This window comes from Lissotriton helveticus, chromosome 5_1, assembly GCF_964261635.1.
Source record: "Lissotriton helveticus chromosome 5_1, aLisHel1.1, whole genome shotgun sequence".
In the NCBI taxonomy this organism is placed as follows: Eukaryota; Metazoa; Chordata; class Amphibia; order Caudata; family Salamandridae; genus Lissotriton; species Lissotriton helveticus.
The window spans coordinates 2,115,103,550-2,115,123,443 of NC_136065.1; the positions used below are offsets into that span (position 1 = coordinate 2,115,103,550).

The 19,894-nt window shown below is 48.3% G+C and overlaps 1 protein-coding gene across 1 annotated transcript in view; it reads left to right on the top strand.

The window, feature by feature from the left end:
* Positions 1-19,894, top strand: part of SETX (senataxin) — a 570,564-nt gene that overhangs the window by 429,757 nt on the left and 120,913 nt on the right. The window lies entirely within an intron of this gene.

Genomic DNA, 19,894 nt, shown 5'->3' on the forward strand with positions numbered 1-19,894 from the left:
ATTGTGGCTGCTTAGTCCTGACTTTGACTTCCTGCACCCCTACACCTTGTAGCAGTTAAAATTCGGCATTATGTCTCTGGCTTTGACTGATCCTCCACACCCTCTTTCCTGGCATGTCTCATTTTTCCTTGAATTCTTACATTGCTGGAACTTTGTAACACAAATGTTTTCACACGGGTTATAGGGAAACTCTTTTGAAAACTACTTTTAACCGCATCCATGCGGTGCATTTTCCCGCTGTGCGCTGGAAAATTCAAAAACCCACTTTACATGACGAGCTCACCTTGTCATGAGTGTACCAGAGGTACACCTCATGACGAGCTGAGCTCGTCATGAGCGTCGAAGGGGTTAACTGCAGATCCCTCACCTTTTCGAATATTTCCCCCGGTGCCATAATGGATACGCATGATTTCATAGCTGTGCTCTCACACGCTACTATAGGACGATGTGTGGCTCTGCATTCAGGGCACAAGTCAGGGGTACACTCCGGTACACCCACTATTTTCAGGGGGTGGACACCGATCACCCTGTATTTGTATTTGTATGTGGATTTGTAGCGCGCAATTGCTGCCCGGGGGCGTCCAAGCGCTAGGAACCAACAGAGGGAATTGGCGGAAGCAGGAGGTCTTACAAGGAATTACTGTGGGGAGTTGAAGAGGAATGTTTTAAGCTGTTTCCGGAATGAAGAGAGATTGGGGTTGGCTCTCAGATGAAGGGGTAGGGCATTCCACATCCTGGAAGCATTATGGGTGAAGGTCCTACCGCCTGATCTGGCCTTTTTTATTCTGGGCGTTGTGGCCATAAAGTCCTGGTTTGAGCAGAGATTTCTGCTTGGTTGATAGTGGGAGACTAGGTCACGGGTGATCAGAGGACCTGTGTTCCAGAAGGCCTGGTGGGCGATACACAAGGCTTTGAAGTGGATTCTTTGGCGCACTGGTAACCAGTGTAAGCTGATCAAGCCAGCTCTAACTGATTGTTGACGAGGGAGCTGAAGCAGTGTGCGAGCTGCACAATTCTGCACTATTTGAAGTCTCCGCAGTGTATAGTCTGGAGCAGCAAGGTAGAGGGCGTTGTTAAAGTCCAGGCGGGACTGGATAAGACCCTGGATGGCTACCTGCTTAGCCTCCATGGGTAAAAGATGAAGAACTTTCTTTAACATCCTAAGAAGGCCAAAGCAGGTAGCCGAGAGTTTGGTAGCTTGGATGCCAAATGAAAGGGATCTGTCCAGCCACACCCCAAGGCTCTTGATGTTATGCTTAGGTGCTGGGGGGTGCCCAGACAGGGTGGCCATAGAGCATTGAAAGAGCTAGGATCAGTTGGGCCCAGAAGCATCAGCTCTGTCTTGTCCCCGTTTAATTTGAGTGATGAGGAGGACATCCAGCTCTTTACCTCCTCTAGACAGTTTCTGAGCCCTCCTCCCATTGGCATGTTGGCCTCCTGCGTCAATGAGACCACCAGCTGGGTGTCGTCCGCGTAGGAAATGATCTTAACTCCAAACGGACGAACAACCTCAGCCAGTGGCCTCATATAAATGTTAAAGAGCGCAGGGCTTAATGAGGAGCCTTGTGGGACCCCGCATCTTAGTGGTCTACTAGTAGACACTGATTCGCCGTCGAATACCCGAAAGGATCTGTCCTTCAAGAAGGACTTGAACCATAGCCATGCCTTGTGTGTAATACCAATATTAGTCAGACGATTCTGCAGAATGTCGTGGCTGACCGTGTTAAAGGCCGCGCTGAGGTCGAGGAGGATCACTGCCACTGATCCTCCTTGGTCCAGGATGTTTCTGGATTCCTCGGTGACCATAAGAAGGGCGGTTTCAGTTCCATGCTTGGGTCTGAAGCCTGTCTGGGTGGGGTCTAGCAGTTGGTTGTTTTCTAGGAAGGTGATCAGTTGGCCGTTGATATATCTCTCCAAGACTTTACTCAGCCAGGGGAGCAGAGAGATTGGCTGGTAGTTGCTAAAGTCTGAAGGGTCCAAGCTGGGTTTCTTTAGCAGGGCTCGAACCCTGGCCCGTTTCCAACCAGGCGGGATCGTGCCGGAGGTGATAGAAGAGTTCAGGAGGTCCATTATGATGGGCAAAGTGACCTTGGATGCTGACATAACAATGTCTGGCGGGGCTGGATCGTCGGGGGAACCAGATTTAACTTTTCGAACCAACGATTCCAGGGACGCAAGATCAAGAGGGGGAAAGTGGTCTAGTGTGGGAAGATGCTGAGATGCAGGGTGTACCAGAGTTGTGTTGATCACGGCTGGGAGGGGGGTGGCCAGGGGGGGAAGCCAAGAAGTTTAGCCCCACAGAAGTATGTTGAACTTGTCCAGGTGTAATTTTCAGACACCAGGACACGTTCAGCAGCGCCTACACGTTTGCTGCTTTCCATTCTCATCAGCAACGTGCAGGTGTTAAGGGGGCTTTTTTTTCCCACCTCCAGTTGGGCCGAAGATAAAGGCCGAAGTTAAGGGGCCATCAGGCCTCCTTTTGTTTAAATACGCTGACTGAAGGCGACCTGTAACCTCACACTTTAAAGTAATTGAAACAAAGGCACAGCTTGTTATCTTTTCACAGGTACTTGGGAGAGGCATGCTTTTGATTTTTTTCAGTCCCTGAACATTAGTACATGCACTGTAAGAATGCTAGATGTGTTGGTCTGTCCCAGTATTTACAGAAATAACAATTTCAATAGCACTGGTTTTTTTTGCTTTTATTGCGCTATGCATCACAATGCAGGGTGTCAGAGCTCCTTACAAAACATACACATTATATATTGACAATAAATCATGTAAGTGTGTAAATCAATGTACAAGATGAGTGACATGAGGCAGGGTTACAAGGTGCAGGAGTCGCATGTACATATCTTACTGTGGTATATTAGAAGGATTACAATTTATGAACTGCAGGTAACTAAAGGATCTCTGTGTTAAAAGCAGTAACCCGCCTACCGATCTACATAAAATAAATGTCATCTGTATGTTATATATCTGAAAGAGACACATTAGTGATGGATTCCTTACCTTAGAATTATCCCCAGGCGTCAGACTGAATCCGGAAAGTTTTCGTCAGCCGTACCCCTGCGCGTCGGAAAGTGGTGTTGTGCGGCTCCGCGTCCGTCGGAGGCGTCGTGATCACCAAGATGACGTTGCGGCAGCTACTTAGACGCCACCCTTGTGCGCTGACGTCAGTTGTGTCTTTTTCCACACCATTAAGCGCAGATCCAGAGAGAGCGGTATCCCCAGTCAATTTTGTACTTAACTTTTTGGGACTTTTGTCTCGTTCTTTTTTGACTATCCACTCCTGGTGCAGTAGGGATGCCCTGTTTAAAATCTTGCGAAGTTTGTCCCAGCATGATGTTGGTGACTGACTCGCACCGCAAGTGTATCTACTGCCTGGGGCACGACCATGACCCCATGTCGTGCCCTGAATGCCGGGCCATGGCACCGAAAACTTTGCTTAAGCGGTCCTGAAAGTTGCTTGAGGCCCGGGAGTCTGCTCCGTGCCGTTCAAGGTCCCGGTCCTGTTGGAGGTCGCGGGACCGGTTGCGGAGCCGCAATCATCGTTCGACGAAGTCTTCGCACTTGCGGTCAGGTAAGACAAAGCACAAGCAAGAAGTCGCAGAAGCAACGTTGCTCTTTGCCTTTCCCTAGCCTGTCGTGCAACATGGCTGTGGGTGGTGCCATCGCCGCGGTTCTGGCGGAGCCTGCACAGTTGCCAATGGCCTACCCCGCCTTTCCCGGGTCCATCTGCGACTCCGGCCCAGCTGCAGGACTTCCGGTCAGCCATGGATCTCCTTTTTGGTCCGTCGGTGCGCCTTCGGGCCCCGCGGGTTCGACTGGAGGTTAAGTTACGAGTGGAGTTGCGGTCTATTGTACGCCTTTCCACCTATTCCACTTCTACCCAGAGTGCTGAAGAAGATCAGGCGCGACCGGGCTCAAGCTATTCTTGTGGCCCCGGACTGGGCTCAAAGAGTTTGGTATCCCGAGCTACTCAGTATGAGCGTGGATCCCCCGATCCGACTGCCTCTTCGAGAGGATCTTCTGTCGCAGAAGCAAAGGGGACTGTCCTCCACCCAAACCTGTCCAGCTTCCACCGCCATGCGTGGAGATTGAGCAGTGACAGTTGATTCCATTTGACTTGCCTCCTGAAGTTTGTGATATCATTATGGCAGCCAGGCGTCCCTCCGCTAAACCGGTATACGCCTGCAGGTGGAACAAATTTGTGGCATGGTGCATAGAAAAAGGCTGTGGATCTGCCCCTTTTTCAGAAGTTGTTTTGTTCCTTCTTTCTTTGGCCCAGCAGGGCTCTGCTCTGGGCACTATTAAAGGCTACCTTTCTGCAATTTCGGCCTTTCTCAGGCTCTCTGATCAGCCCTCTCTTTTCAAGTCCCCTGCCCTAAGTAGATTTTTCAAAGGCATTACTCACCTTTTCCCTCCTATTCAGTTTGTGATGCCACAGTGAGACTTGAATCTAGTTCTTATTGGATGTGCGATACATTTGAGCCGCTTCCAACTGTCCTCTTTGTTTACTAACTTTGAAGACTGCTTTCCTGGTTGCCATCACATCCGCTAGGCACGCGAGTGAGCTCCAGGCTCTGTCCTGTAAACCTCCTTTTCTGTCTGTTCATCTGGACAAGGCTGTGCTCCGCACTCGTCCTTCCTTCTTGCCAAAGGTTGTTACTTCCACATCGGGCAAACTATCACCTTGCCCACTTTCTTTCCGCTTCCGCACCCTTCCAGAGAGGAAGAGAGGCTCCACCGTCTGGACCCAAAAAGTGTGCTCTCATTTTACCTGAATCGCAAACAACAGTTCCGGTTGGATGACCAGCTCTTTGTTGGCTATGTAGGCGCCAAGAAAGGCCGGGCTGTACACAAGAAGACTATCTCCCGCTGGGTCGTCTTGTGTATAAAAGCCTGTTATTCTCTGTCTATAAAGGAACCTCCGGTGGCGTTGTGCGCACATTCTACCAAGGCGACGGCAGCTCCTAACACATTGGGACGTGGTGTGCCCCTATAAGAAATCTGTTAGGGAGACACGCAGGTCTCGCTGCATACTTTTACTATGTTAAGCTACAACGGCTCTGTTGGGATGAACCAATTGCTTTGTCATACAAGTGTTTGTATCAAGGATTAATTTGAAAACAGTATACTGAGCATTGAATAAAGCTTGCAATACTTTGAGGTAAGAAAAATCTGAACGCGCAAGGTGATCATATAACTAGCAAACCCAATAAATACAAACTGCTAGATTTTACGTGAAGCTTTTTGTTATTAACTTGTTTCATCAGAAATAACAAATAGACATAATGTTAGGGCTGTCCAAGTTAAAATTCAAATACGAAATATGCGATGTCGAATCTTGGTTAAGTTCTGTACTTAGGCAGTCAGCCTGCAGAGGCAGTGTGTGGGTGCCAGGGTACAGGGCCCCTGAAGGTGGCACAATAAGTGCTGCAGCCCTCAGGGGTCTTCTCTGGTCACCATGCCCTGGGTACCTAGGGTACCATTTACTAGGGGCTGACACGTGGCCAGAGATGCCAATTGGGTTTTAGTTTCAACACAGTTTTAGGGAAGGAACATAGGCCCTGGGCACCTGGTTGGCAGGAACCCAGGGCACACTCAGTCAAAGCACATCAGTAGTTCAGAAAAAAGTGGGGCATACCAAGGCAAGAAAGATGGCACTTTCTCACAAGGAATCTATCACTAACTAGTGTCTCTTACAGCTTTATCATTACCGAAGGTAAGTAACTTGTGCGATGTGTTTAGCAGGATACACATTAACCTTCTTTACTACTTTGATTCAAATCTAGGACTGAACAAAACACAGATATCTCCCACAAATGCTTCAACCTCCAGAGTCAGCTCACCATTACAACTATTCCCTGAGATTTACTGGGCAATTGTATAGCAGATTCCTTAACCTAATCAAATGTTTTAAAATGCAGACTTTATAACCCTTTAAGCAGAACAGATCTACTGCCATGCTACTCATATTTGCTACAATCTTTGTGGCAGGGTTTAAAAAAAGTAAAAGTGTTAGTTGAGGCCCATATTTTGCTTAAGAAGTGCGCCACTTTTTTTGGCACAACCCCATAGCAAAATATAATTGGCTAAATCTCATAATGCGCTTAAATGTACTCATGATATACCTAATAAACATATATGTGAGGTCATAATATCTGATGTCACTTATGTCACTTCCTATGATGTCACGTGCATGTCACACGTTGTGACATGTGCTGTGATGGAACGTGTCATGCTTTCATTAGTATACTTACCAACTTGGTTCGTTCCCCCCTACTTCTTTTTTTAGGACATGTGCCTTGCCCGTATTAAGTTTGTTCTGCTCTGGAAGTGATGGAGCTGAACCATATATGTGTCACCCGGCATGCCAACATCGGTTTCTTTTTTTCCGCGCTCTCAAATGCAGATTCGAAGCTCTGCCTGCGTTTTAGCCGATTAGCAAGTTTTTCAAAGTGAATTGTAGTATGCATGGGAATGATGTCCCCACCTAAAACTAAAATGTTCAAACCAATCTGTGAAGCAAAGCTATACCTTGCCTAACATCGAAAGAAGTCTTGAACCTCTTTAAAGTCGCGCTCCTGTTTTAGGCCCTTGACCCGTTCAGGCTCCTGAGGCATATCCAGCGGTTTTCTGTTCAGTCGACTCTTTTAAGCTGAAAAAGAAACAAAAGGAGGTGAAGTGGGAACCACTCCACCACTCTGAATCAATCAATCAATCAGGATTTGTAAAGTGCGGTTAGTCACCTGTAAGTATATCCAGACACTGAGAGTACTGCTGCCGAAGCCCAGTCGAAAATCCAGGTCTTTAGTCATCTACTGAATTCCAGTAGTGAGGTCTGTAGGCAAAGAAGGAGGTCATTCCAGAACATTGCCGCAAGGTATGAGAAGGAGTGCCCTCTGCTGTTACTGCAGCAAATGTGGGGGGTGTGGGCGATGGCAGAGGTAGGTGGAGTGCAGGTGTGTGGCGGGATGGTGGAAGTTCAGCCAGTGGTTAATGTACGCTGGTCCCTAGTTGGGGAGGGCTTTGAAGTCATGGGTCAGCATCTTGAACTGACATCTCTTCCTAATTTGGAGCTAGTTGAGTTTCCGGACAGTGCTGGATTGGGAACCAAAACCTGCCCTGGCAAAATGCTCTACTTCCCCCCCATGGGGTTAGGAGTGCGGCCGAGCTTTTTGCCAGGGCCTGTTTTGGCTGATTTTGTTACAGGGTCCGACATTGCAGCTATGCTGCAGAAACGGCCCTGTAACAAAAACCTGGCCTCCACCCTGGCGGCCCACTGGGAAAATTCCCGGTGCCCTTTATGGCCAGTCCGGCCCAGCTTCCGGAGGTGGGTAATGATGTCGGACCGCTTGGGGAGGTCTAGGACGCGTCTGGCTGCTGCGTTCTGTATCGCCTGCAGTCTCTTGAGGAGCTGCAAGGTAATTCCTGCATAGAGTGCTGTGCCGTAGTCCAGTTGGCTAGTGACCAGGGGCTATGTGACGGAGTGTCTGGTGTCGATGGGGACCCATATAAAAAATCTTGCAGAGCATGCGGAGGGTGTGTAAGCAGGCAGAGGAGACTGCGTTGATTTGCTTTTTCATTGTGAGCTTGCTGTCCAGAATGATGCCACGGTTGCGGGAATGGCCAATGTGGGTGCTGGTCCTAGTTTGTGAGGCCAGCAGGCATTGGGAGCAGTTTCCTAAGCTCATCACTTCCGTCTTGTCTGTGTTGAGTTGTAGGCAGTTTTTGCATCCATTCGGTGATGCTCGTCTTGCATCTGCGGAAGTTTGTCAGTGTTGCGGAGGGGTCTTCTAATAAGGATATGATGAGATGGGTATTGTTCGCAGAGGATATGATTTCGAACAGGGTCAGGTAGCGGGAAGAACCTTGAGGCACTCCGCAGATGATGATAGGTTCCGAGGTGAAGGGCAAGAGGTGGATTTTCTGTGTCCGGCCCGTGAGGAAGGAGGCGATCCACTTGAGGGTGGTTCCTTGGATTGCGATGTTGTGAAGCCTTCTGATGAAGGTGTGGAGAGATACTGTGTTGAACTCTGCTGAGAGGTCGAGGATCAGGGCCGCCCTTTTTCCTTGGTTGAGAATGGATCTGATTCTGTTTCTATTTAGGGTGGTTCTGTCCCTGTGAGGGCTATCAGGAGGGCTTGTTTGTCCATTGTGGGTGAGCTGGTTCTGTGATGTTGAGGATTCTGTAGGGACCTCGGTAGGAGGCATTTGGTTTAGTTCCCCTGTGGGTGTTAGTGAGTCCAGGTGTGATGGGGTGTCTGTCTCCTTTTGTCAGAAGCATTGAAGGAGTTCAGCCCATTCCGTGGAGATGTGGTGCCTGCACACTGAACGTATCTCCTCTTGTCTGATGGCGTGTTCCTCAGCTGCACCCCATTTGCTGACTGCTCCTGTTGAGAATGGACCTGATGTCTGTGACTGCAAGACGTTGAGAGCATTAGTCCATTGGCTTTCTGGTATCTTGTTCTGCTGGTGGGCTAGGAGGGTGGTGCCAGGGAGTCCAGAGATGAAGTGGATAATTTTGTGGTCGGTCCAGGTGGATTCAGGGACATGGCGGTACTTGATTCTGTTGCTGGACGTGAAGATCGGGTTAAGTGTGTGTCCTGCGATGTTAGTGGGGTTTATGACCATTTGTATGATGCTGATGTTGCTCATGCTTTCAATGAGGTTGGCTATGTTGGTGGTGGTGGGGACGTCCAGGAGGAAATTGAAGTTACAGAGGAAGATGTAGTTATCAGAATCAATGGCGAGCAGGGCAATGAAATCTGGAGTGGTATTGCAGAAGACAAGGCGGGGTCCTGGGGGTCTGTAGGTAAATTTGTCTCTAATGGTGGTTTGGCTGCCGGTTCTGATCTGGAAGTTGAGATGTTCCTTGATCAGAATGAATTTGTCTACGTTGGTAGTCCAGTGGAGGGTCTCCTTATATAAGATGACGTTTCCGCCTCTGTGCTTGTTGATGCTGTCTCGGTGTGCAATCTTTTAGCCATCTGTTTCTCCGAGGAGAAGTTGTGAGGGTGTCAATGTGCCACATGAGCATGCTCCTGATCTTACAAATGTGTTGATTCCACAGTTGCTCCTAATGTGACTCTAGTTCCCTGAACCATTGATGACACAACAGAAGGTTGAGACCTTTAAGGGGGCCATATTTCTGGAATTTTCTGTCTCTGGTGTGCCTTCTGAAGCCAGGAACCGGATCCTCCAGGCAGGTTACAGCTGGTGGATCTCCTCTCAGTGCCTTCTAAGCCCCTGGAACCGACCTCTGGTTCGAAACCAACTCTGGTGCAGCCTTCTCTGGCTCCAAGACTTGTGCCTATGTCGCTTTCATTTATGCCCTTCCTGATGGGAGAAGGGAATCCGCTGATGACTCTGGTGTCCGACCACGAGCTAAATTCCTTCTCGACCCAGACAGAAGTGTCACTTCGACTCCACTCCACCCCACACCCAGTTCCTGTACAGTCTGATTCCTATAATACTCTCTACCATTAAGCTTTCCTCAGAGGCGCTAGAAGCTTTTTAGTTCCGATTCTGACCAGTTTGCCACCACACGAGTTGGCAGTAGAGATGATGCAGACTATTTACCCCACGCATTATAATGGTGACAGTTTATACATGAACTCACTGGAGTCCCTGATAGAGGTGGATTTCCCCTTGTCCTGCCAATGGAAGAGCGAGCTTCTGAGGTAGCTCGCTGCGAACCAACATCCCTGATTTTAATTTGCAGCACTGTACTACTCTGAGTTTAATAGTCCAAGCTTCCACCAGCAAGTTGAATCCCAACTCTTTTCCACCCCCCGGCACTGCAGTCACTCCAGCCCCCTCGAGGGTAGGAATGCTGATCATGCAAGCAATGTGCAGGTTACCCATAGCATCGATCACACCTGGCATGAGCCTCCAAGCTGCTTCAGTTTGCTCGTAGCGGCACACAACCACTCTGTGGGAGATTAGAACCTACATCTTTTCTCAGGGTCACAACCTATCACTTTCTAATAAATGGTCACTCTACATTAACCAGCAGGGTCACCGCAGTTTCCTCCCCATCAAAGGGGCTTTCAGATGAGGACCTATCCTTCTTACCGCAAGTGATGTGTGTTCTACTCTCCATAGGGACCATTGAGATGGTGCCGGCCTTGGAAATAATAATGGGTTGTTACTCCCACTATTGCCTCGTTCCGAAGGAGGATGGAGATCTTTGTTCTATTTATATCTTCCCCCCTGAATGCCTTTCAGTGGATGCACAAATTCAAAATGCTTACCCCGGCCCAGGTTCGGTGTGCCCTAGATCCGGGTGGCTGGATGGTAACCGTGGACGTGCAAGACTCATACTTTCCTATCCCTGTCCTGCACTCTTACAGGCTTTTGCAGTTTCAGATTTTGCAAGGAGCATTTTTCAGTGTGATGTGCTCCCCTTTTTCCTTTCCAGCATCTCTCAGGTGTTGACGATAGTGATGTCTGTGGTCCCGCACTGCTACATAGTTTGGGGATACCAGTTTTCCCCTAGCTCTACTAATAGCTGTTGAACTCGCCATTCAATTGCAGACAACTTCCAGACATCAGTGGACTTCCTGACATAGCTGGTGTTCTCGGTTAATGAGCCGAAGTCACGTCAGACTCCTTTGCAAAGGCTTCCTCCTTTTTTAGGCTCTGTTCCAATAACTGTAATGTTCAGGGCCTTACCTCCGTTGCAACAAGTCCATCAGTCTATGATCCAACCTTGGACCAGAATCTTTGTGAGAGCATCTCTGATGCTTATTGGCCTGTGGACCTCATACACCCTCCTTGTCAACCTCACCAGGTGAAGTAGAGTTGGAGGATGAATCGAGTGACAAACATTTTGTTGACTCGCAGTGTAAGTAGGTTGATAAAATCAATAGCGTGAATGGGATAAAGCAATATTTATTACTGAATAAACCAAAGTTCCCCGACGATGAACAGAGTTCTGTGGAAATGAAACAGACACAACGCGTTCCGCCCCATCCCATCCCAGCTTGCAGGTCCGGGACTTTCTTAAGGTGGCAAAGCAAAAAGGTTCCAGGTGCAGTCCAGCATGAAGTGAGACCACTTCACCGTTTAGTAACTTTGGTCTAACCAGTAATAAATATTGCTTTATCCTATTCACGCTATTGATTTTATCAATCTACTTACACTGCAAGTCAACAAAATCTTTGTCACTCGATTTATCTTCCAACTGTACTTGACTTATGCCCGATGGGTAAGGGGTTCCCCATTTCTGAGGATCATTGAGTTTTCTCAAATTTGATACACTATTCAAGGACTTGTGCTCTTTGCAACATCAATCCCTGCTTTACTTTGCAACTTCACCAGTTGGCATATCCAGGCTGAAGTCAGTGGCCCCAGTACCAAAGAAACCTATCCGAGGAGATCTGCAGTTGTGGCTTCTCTACCACAACCTTACCATCCGCAAACCCCTATCTCTTCCCCACCCAGGCTGATGGTGGTGATGGATGCATCACTGCTAGGTTGAAGATGTCTTCTGGGAGATTTGGAGATCATAGGACTGTGGTCTCTGGCAAAAAAACATAGCCTCCATATTAATCTTTTGACATTGCGGACTATTTCCCTGTGGTTGAAGACCTTCGTACCACCCAAGGGAAGGCTGATAGAGGTTTTTACGGACAACATGACAGCCATTTGTACTGCACAAGCAGGGTGGAGTGGGATGCTGGATCCTCTGTGAAGAGGCTCTGTCTCTGCGGTGGTGGTTGGAATGTTAGGGCATCTCCCAGATTGTGAACAACCTTGCGGGATCATTGAACCCAAGAGCAATTGTGCTCAGCGAGCAGTACCTGGTGAATCGAGCATTGAGGAAATACCCCAAGGTATACAGGGTGTCTTTCAACAACGGGTAGAACCGTGGCTGGACCTTTTTTGCTACTGTCAAGAACAAGCAGTGTCCAAACGTCTGTGCATTGGAGTTTCTGTTAAGGTCCGATGCATTACGACACAGGTAGGGCACAGGACTGTTGCATGCCAACCCGCTTCTGCCTTTCCTGACAGAGTTCTGAAGATGATCAGCAACGACTGTGGCCAAGTAGTCCTAGAAATTATTCAGGAATAGTGGTTCTCATTTGAACCATTCAAACACAACTTTCAATGTTCAACACAATCACTGTATGCAGTTCATGCCTTAAAACCTGATGAAACCTATGACCAACACACTCCTTGTGTTGTGGGAAAAATATTTATCCAAAATCATTATCCAGTACTCATTGTCAAAACATAGATGGATCAACGTAAGTGCAATATGTTCCCAGTGACTAAAGAGAAACCACAATCAAGAATAACTAGAAAAGAAGTGACTGTGATGTAACTGTGTGTTCATAACAAACTTAATTTCCTGATTAATATGAATCCATTGGTATGTTGTAGTTTGCTTGTTATCTTACGTTGTCAAGGGTGGTTCGACCCTCAACGAGTTACATGGGGTGTTATCAGGATATAATTGATGTAGGGACATCTACAACAACTTAAAAAGATAAATTAGGGTGCGTGTTATATTGTCCATTCTGCTGTGTAGGAATTATGTGGAAAATAGATACCTGCAAAAGCCAGTTTCTTGGATAGATTGATGTGGGCTGATACTACAGGGTGGCAACATTCAGGTTGTGCTCACCAGTGGTAAAAAGTAAATGAATATACACACTCAGGTGCTATTGTTCAACCTAGTTCAGGATAAACATTATTAGCAGGATAAACCTGCAAATAATCTCCTCAATGCGACCAGTTATGAAACTTCACTTTGTTGGAGCGCTAACAGTGCTGGACGGATGACTGTCACTGTCTGAGCGCTAACAGTGCGGTAAGGGTGACCATCACTGTCCTGAAGCGTCTTATGATGGCGGCCTCGAAAACAAGCCGCCTTTGTTCAAGCCCCCGATTTAAAAAAAAAAAAAAAAAAAAAAAAAAAAAAAATTTCAAGCTTTCAAAATGGGCTGACTTGCATGTTCCCACCTTTTTCTTTTGCTATACACCAATGGGACCGTAATTTGATTGACTGTTCTGATGGGGGTCTGTTTGAACTTTACACAGCTGCCACTTGTGGCCGTTGATCTTGAAGACTGTGTTCTTGGTGGATATTACTTCAGCACGATGTGTCAGCGAGATGCAAGGGAATGTGTGAGACACACAGGTTCTGATCACTATAGCAGCTCTCCTGCCCAGAGTGGTTACTCCATTCCATATGAAACAGTCTAGTTCGAGGCATATGGGCTGCTGAATTTATATCTATGCATAGATCGCCGCCTAGTGTTGGGTCCGGATGATTGCACATTGTTGTCCTGGAAGAGTCTTCGAAGTATCACGAGATAGGTGGCTCCTCCCTTGGACTACAGTGCGCATGGGCATCCTCTCCATCTTCAGATTGTTTTTTTCCGCCATTCTGTTCGGATGTACCTTCCCGACTCAAGTTCGGAATATACTTTAAATCCTTTTCGCAAGGCCTTCGGGGCGTCGGTATTGTCTCTCGTTCGGTGACCGGTACTTCATCCAGTTCTTCGAACAGGACGTCGAAGGCCGTGTTGCCTTCCGACGGCAACTTCAAATACCCTCACATCGATGTGCACCCAGTGTGCAACAAGTGCTTATCCCCGGACCACGACGAGGCCAGCTGCATGGCCTGTTCCAAGTTCCGGTCCAAAGAAACACTTCGGCTTCGACGCGCCGCGAGGCAGTCGGCCCAGCAAACAGCGCCAGACCTAGAAGATATCTTCCAAGCAGACGTCATCGAGGGCGCCCATCAAGAGGATCCAGACCAGCAGTCGGACCCTGCGTCGGAGCACGACTCCCAATATAGTGTGGACGACGAACACGTCTACGTCCATGAAGAAGACATCGTCGAGTTGGGAGACGACGCAGACGCCATCGGAGCCGTCGATGATGACTCAAGCGATGAGCAGGGCCCGTCCACAATCGCGGGGCCCGATACTGACACTATACTCTCTACGGCTCAGGTCGAGGCATCGCCGGAAGGCCTTAGCCAAGATCTTTACCCGCATTCTACAGCCCCGCTTCCAGGCCCGGCTAAGAATACTTCTACGGAGCCATCCGTCAATCCGCCGCTTTCGGCAGCGAAATCAAAACCGAAACCGACAGGAACTGTATCGAAACCGAAACTGCTTACGTCAGTCCACGGATCGACGGCTTCGGATTCGTTGACTCAAACACAATCTAAGTGTTTTTAACCCTTCGGGGTCACAAGGGGGCGTCAACCCGAAACGCAGGACGCCGAAGCACGTCGCGCTGTCGACGTCCACGCCCAAAGCTGGCAACACTGGCAAAGGACTCCAGGCTAGAAAGACTGTCGATCCGAAACTTTCAGCCTTGGCGCCAATATCCAGCAAGGCCTTCGAGTCGAAGGGGGCACCCGACCCGAAAGAGTACGTTGCGTCGAAGCAGAAAGGCGCATCTGTTGCGCACCGACAGCCCGAATCGACGCAAGGCCTCAAGCAGCCCAGTGATCCTAAAACGTTGGTCGGATCGAAGACGGCGACACACTCAACACCGGTCAGCTCGTCTCCACTGCTTTCAAAACCTATTAAATATGGACTGCCCCCGACCGCTCGACCAAAGACCGTCGAGCCACAAGAGGGCACCGACACTACGAAGAAAGTGTCGGTAGTTTCGAGGCGTCAGTACACTGAAGGGGATGTAATCTTCCAACCACCCTCCTATGACAATCAGTCAAAACTGTTCATCGACTCGGATACAGGTAGACTCACCATATACAAACGGAAAATAGCTCCAGAACAGCCTTTGGAGTCATACAAGATCCCTCTAAAAAGAAAGAGAGACTCTAAGACCTCCCCTGTTCTTTCTGAGCCTGTGGAGTCCTATGAACAAGACTATTCTTATTCACCCACACGCACCTATGAGGATATAGGGGAGGGATACAATGAGGAGGAGTTCAATTATCCTGCTGACACGGATCAGGATGACCAGCAAACCTGGACTGACCCTGTTGACCCTGGTGAGCCACAAACCATGCCCGACATTCAGTCCTATACCATCAAACCCTCGCCTACTGAGGATACTGCTGCGTTTAACGCTTTGATTGAACGGGCAGCCAAAAACCATGATGTGGACATGCATGCTGACCCGGTAGAGGTGGACTTTTTGTTTGATACTTTCTTAACCTCAGAAAGATCAGTAAAAACATTGCCTATGCTGAAGGGTGTCCTTAAACACGCTACAGACATCTTCAAGGAGACCACAAGGGCACGGGTTGTAAACCCTAGAATTGAAAAGAAGTACCGGCCTGCACCTGTGGACCCTACGTACATCAAAGGCCAGCTCCCGTTGGACTCCCTTGTGGTGGCTAATGCTCGTAAAAGGGCAAACTCTCAAACCAGCGGTGATGCTCCCCCTCCGGACAAAGAATCCAAAATCTTTGAAGCATCTGGCAAGCGAGTAGCGGCTCAGGCAGCGAATATTTGGAGGATCTCCAACACACAAGCCCTATTAGCCAGATATGATAGGGCACACTACGACACGTTAGAGCAGCTACTGCAACACCTGCCTGAAGCTTATAAAGAGGGAGCAGAAATGCTGATACAGGAAGGGAAATTAATTTCCAATGCGTCCATCAAGTGTGCGCTAGATGCAGCAGACACGGCAGCTAGGGCCATAAACACAAGTGTGATGCTTAGAAGGCATGCCTGGCTACGCATCTCTGGTTTTAAGCCGGAGATACAAACTACTTAACTTAACCAGCCGGTTAACCCAAATTTTCTCTTTTGCCCTGATGTAGACACAACCCTTGAGAAAATTAAAAAAGACACTGAGACAGCAAAATCCATGGGGGCTCTGCAGTCACAACAGTTCAGGGGCAGTTCCTTTCGTCGCTCCGGTAACAGGGGAGCCTCCAGAGGTCAAGCATCGCAGCAAGCCCAATACAACAAAGGGGGCTTGCAAAACACCTATAACAAGAACAATAGGGGTGGATATCGTGGGAACAGGACCAAAGGCAGAGGACGCGGAAATAATAATGCCAGATCTTCCGCCACCAATAAACAGTGACGTCTTGTCACTGCCCCCCGACCATATAACACCCGTCGGGGGAAGACTCCAGCAGTTCCTGCCAGTCTGGGAAGGCATAACCACAGACAGGTGGGTGAGAGATCTTATACATCACGGCTATTGTTTAGAACTTACCTCCACTCCACCCGACATACCCCCAAGGCACCGTCCTATGTCCGCAGAGCACATGCACTTATTGCAGCAAGAAGTGCTCAGCATGCTGCAAAAAGGGGCCATAGAACTCGTGCCTTTACATCAGCGAGGTACAGGGGTGTACTCACTGTACTTCTTAATCCCAAAAAAGGACGGGTCTCTCAGACCCATTCTAGACCTCAGACCCCTGAACCAGTACATCTTGTCAGAACATTTTCACATGCTGACTTTACAACAAGTTCTACCATTGCTCAGTCAGGTAGACTTCCTAGCAACCCTAGACCTAAAAGACGCATATTTCCATATTCCCGTTCACACAGCACACAGGAAATATCTCAGGTTCACCATAAACAACCAGCATTACCAGTTCAAGGTCCTGCCTTTCGGGGTCACTACTGCCCCCAGGGTGTTCACAAAGTGCTTAGCAACAGTGGCGGCACACCTAAGGAGACAACACATCCACGTCTATCCTTATCTGGACGACTGGCTCATTCAGGCAAAGTCAGCCCAGCAATGTGCCAGCCACATGTCCCGCACGATTCACCTCCTACACAGTCTAGGATTCTCGCTAAATTACCCAAAATCGCACCTTCAGCCTGCACATGTGCAACAGTACCTGGGTGCGACAATCAATACTCTGACAGCGACAGCGCACCCAAACTCTGCCAGAGTCAACAGCATGCAATTGCTCATCCAAAGGTTCAGGCCCCAACACTCGCTCCCAGCGCAAGTATTCATGCAACTAATAGGTATGATGGCCTCCTGCATCTTTATAGTCCCCCACGCCAGGCTACACATGCGTCCGCTTCAGGAGTGCCTAGCACGACAGTGGAACCAGGCTCAAGGACATCTGAAAGACGTAGTGTTGGTGACCGGTCGTGCATACAACTCTCTGCATTGGTGGAACACACAAAACCTTTGCAGGGGACGACCGTTCCAAGAGCCTGTGCCACAGATAGTGCTGACAACGGACGCATCTCTCCAGGGTTGGGGAGCGCATGTCCTCCATTATACAGTGCAGGGACTGTGGACAGCCAGCAGCAAAATATGCATATCAACCTATTGGAGCTCATGGCGATTTTCATGGCAATGAAGGCCTTCAGGCTGCATCTGTGCAACAAAGTCGTGCTGATCCGGACGGACAATATGACTGCCATGTATTACATCCAGAAGCAGGGAGGCACCCACTCTCCGCAATTGTCTCATCTAGCCCAAAGCATGTGGAAGTGGGCCATTCAAAGGAACATGTTCCTCATGGCGGAACATCTCCCAGGCAAAGACAACCAGATGGCGGACCTGCTCAGCAGGCACAGCTACCAGATGCACGAGTGGGAGATACACTCCTCAGTGCTCCAACCATATTTCCAGCAGTGGGGTCATCCAGAGATAGACCTATTCGCCACAAAGGAAAACGCAAAATGCCAAACCTTCGCCGCCAGGTTCCCACACCCGCAGTCTCAGGGCAATGCGATATGGATGAACTGGTCAGGCAGATTTGCGTACGCTTTTCCTCCAGCACCACTCATACCGCTAGTGGCACGCAAACTGCGGCAGCACTCCATGACGCTCATCCTAGTTGCTCCAACGTGGGCACAGCAAGCGTGGTACACCACGTTCCTGGAACTTTCAGTGGTGCCTCACCAACGGCTGCGACTCAAGCCTAGTCTCCTCACTCAGAACCGTGGAGACATTCAGCACCCAGATCCGCAACAGTTGAGCCTTGCAATATGGCTCCTGAGGTCATAGAGTTTGGCTACCTCAACCTGCCCCCTGACTGTATGAACATAATCAAGGAGGCAAGAAGACCTACCACCAGGGCATGCTATGCGGCCAAATGGAAGCGATTTGTCACTTACTGTTCTCATAATGACATTAATCCGCTAGATGCATCCACACAAAACATTATATGTTACTTGTTGCACCTATACAGATGCAATCTGGCATATAGGATACATTTGGCCGCGATGGCAACTTATCTTCAGAACAGACAGCATCTTTCTCTTTTTAGAGTGCCAGCCATTAAAGCTTTTATGGAAGGCCTCAAGAGAGTAATTCCTCCCAGACACCCTCCTTCACCTGTCTGGAATCTAAACATAGTTCTCACCAGACTAATGGGACCACCCTTTGAACCTCTTCACTCTTGTGAGATACAGTTTCTAACATGGAAAGTGCCTTTTCTAGTGGCAATCACATCGCTCAGGAGAGTTAGTGAGCTTCAAGCCCTAACTATCCAAGAGCCATTCATACAGATTCATGCTAATCGGGTGGTGCTGCGTACCAACCCGAAATTCACGCCTAAGGTGGTGTCGCAGTTCCACATTAACCAAACCATAGAACTGCCCGTTTTCTTCCCAAATCCAGACTCGGTAGCAGACAGAGCACTGCACACGCTAGATGTCAAAAGAGCTCTCCTGTATTACATAGACAGGACAAAGGATTTCAGGAAGACTAAACAACTGTTTGTTGCCTTCTCTCCACAACAAAAAGGCAACGCCATTTCAAAGTCGGGTATAGCCAGATGGATCGTTAAGTGCATACAAATCTGTTATCAGAAAGCAAAACTCACATTAACAGTTCCCCCAAGAGCGCATTCCACACGCAAGTTAGGCGCATCCATGGCTTTCCTAGGTAACATTCCTCTAGAGGATATATGTAGAGCAGCCACATGGACCACCATACACACATTCACCAAAGACTACTGCGTGGATGTACACTCCAAACAGCAAGCTGCTGTAGGTCAGGCTGTTCTCAGAACTCTTTTTCAGACTGCTGCAGCTGGCACGGGCAACCGCCGCTAAGGAGGATACTGCTATTTGTTCTATGCATAGATATAAATTCAGCAGCCCACATGCCTCGAACGGAATATGCTACTTACCACTATGCATCTGTTCTTGGCATGTTGGGCTGCTGACATTTATATCGCCCGCCCTCCTCCCCGGTGCCTCTCGCAGCTGTAGCACTCGGAATCATTCTTAGGCATGGTCATCACTTACTGTATTACACTTCATCTCTGCCGCAATGACGAAAAACAATCTGAAGATGGAGAGGATGCCCATGCGCACTGTAGTCCAAGGGAGGAGCCACCTATCTCGTGATACTTCGAAGACTCTTCCAGGACAACAATGTGCAATCATCCGGACCCAACACTAGGGGGCGATCTATGCATAGATATAAATGTCAGCAGCCCTACATGCCAAGAACAGATGCATACTGGTAAGTAGCATATTCCTTACACTTCTCGTTTTTTTCACTCTGCCCCATCCCACCAAAGATGAGGAGAGGTTACGTTGATTATACCCTTGTAAGGCAGTCAGTTTCAACATCAGCCGGACAAAAGACTTCTAGTCTGGTCAGAATACATGAGTAAGGCTGGTTTTCTCCATAACTTATTAACTTTCGCATTGTTCATTCGAACATTTTTATTTTGTACATCCGTTTTACATACAGTACCATAAAAAATTACAGAATACATATGAAACCACATTCATGAGAAGGAAGTAATGATCCTTATTCTCTGTATACCAATGTTTTTGGATTAAGTTTATATAATTCACAGAGCTATTAAGATACCTTTCATGCTGTTAAAGCAAGCCTCAACCGTGTTGCAATATTTTATGACCAATTCATGTCGTAGTGGTACTAACGACATTTCATGTTTTTTTAAGCTTCACAACAACATATAATTCTCTTTGTTATAGCT